Below are 2008 nucleotides of genomic sequence, written 5' to 3'. Positions count from 1 at the left end.
TGTCTCGTTTGTCTCTATGTGTGGCCCTGTGATGGACTTGCGACCTGTCCAGGGTGTACCCTGCCCCTCGCACTGTGACTGCTGGATAAGGGCACCAGTGACCCACGCAACCCTGAAAAGGAAGAAGGGTGTACAGAAATGCATTCAATTTCAAATTATGCACATACAGATTCAATCTGAGYGATTCAAATTCAGTTCCTGCTGGCACAGGATTTACCTGATTCGTTTTTTAACTTGCCACTTGCTCTTTTTTAATATTACTTTTTTGTCTTAATTTTAACAATACAGTTCTGAAAATCCATCCTACATCAAAACAAAGATTCACAATTAAACTGATGAATGGCCTGTTGGCATATAAATTTAATACAACCACTTATTACCACTAGATGGCACTATTAACAAAGAATATATTTGCATTGATTTAATTATCTCAATTAGTTTAGTCCAGGGCATATGAAACAAAGATTTCAGATAAAGTTGAAGCAAGCTTGTTGATGAAGGTGCCAGCACAAAGACCATGTTTATTCATATTCTGAATAGCTGCACATACAAAACTTACGGCTAAATAAGTAATAGGCAAATCTTAGGAAAGCAGACAAAGTAGCAGGTAAAAGTGGAACAATAATGCACATTCAGCAACAAATGTATAACCTAATTTTTTCAGTACACTTTTTATCTTGTGGCACACATAAAACATTTTATTTTAATATTAAATAATGCCCCTTCTTCTTCGTTTTTTTGTTAAAAAATCTTGTGATTTTTCTGAAAAGTAAATCAAATTCAAATAATAAAAATGTCACAATATAAAACAAACAAAACTAAATAAATTATTGACCGGGCTATAATGCACAAGTTTAAGCCCTCCTACTAGCAGTGGCATTTGTAAACACATTATATATTATTAAAATACAAAAGAACATTTTAACTTCATTAAMTTATAATTCAAAATGCAGCCTAAGACTAAGAAACATTTAGTTTCCACCTCAAATCATTAGAGATACCCGACAGACTCAGCAGGACTCTGTTTTTGGTCAACAAAAACTTTATAAATGACCTATTTTGGTTTGCTTTAAAATAAGAAATACATGCAAAAATCTTAAAAACTCTTCTGAAACAAAAAATCAATAGAAGTGTAATTCCCCTTCACACCACCAGGGTTCACTGTTGCTGTAGAGAGACAGACCCTTTCTCTGCAGTGTAAACAGACTTCGCGTAAACAGGATTTTATTCTGCAGGGTTTTTTTTTCTTCCTCTTGACCTCAACATTTTACATTTATCGGCACGAAAAATGTTTTTAAATCAGCGGTTCTCTGCAGCTCAYGAAGCACCTCACTCATGAACTCTGTGGCTCTGCAGAGGAAACATGCAGAAGTTTGGGCTTGTATTTACGGTGTGAGTGATCCAGCAAATGTCCTTGGTAGTAATTCAGATCTTTTTTCAGAGCAACAGGGATACATTATGCATGCAATCTATTATTAATGCTCTTGAGTCATGTTACGACCAGACATGGACCCTTTGTATCTGAAAAGCCTGATACTGCACGCACTTGGACACAAACAGAGTCAGGCTTTTATATTATGTGATTCTTTATCCTATTCACTAGAATTAATCAGTTTTATCATTATTCATATATAAATATTCCCAGCTGCGGTTATGTGTCTGCAAAGGTTTGCGCCTCTCCCACATCTAAAGGAAAGGAAAAGGCTCAACAAAGGCTGAACAACAAACACTTTTATTTCTTGGCTTTTTGTTTTTATTTTTTTTATCTTGCAGCTCCATCAATGAGCCACTTTTATTGATCATTTAAAGTGATCCAATTAAAACTCTTGGCTGTTTCTTCCCGAGAGTTCATTGGCTGCCAGCTGCTCTCGGTCCTCCAGGGCCCCTCCTCCATCTGTCAGGCACTGCGTTGGTCCCGCACTGAGAGACTGTTGATGCGCTGAAGTAAAAGAGAGAGAGAGAGAGAGAGAGAGAGAGAGAGAGAGAGAGAGAGAGAGAGAGAGAGAGA

This window comes from Austrofundulus limnaeus, unplaced genomic scaffold (assembly GCF_001266775.1).
Source record: "Austrofundulus limnaeus strain Quisiro unplaced genomic scaffold, Austrofundulus_limnaeus-1.0 Scaffold147, whole genome shotgun sequence".
NCBI lineage: Eukaryota > Metazoa > Chordata > Actinopteri > Cyprinodontiformes > Rivulidae > Austrofundulus > Austrofundulus limnaeus.
Note: the sequence above shows the minus strand (reverse complement) of the source record.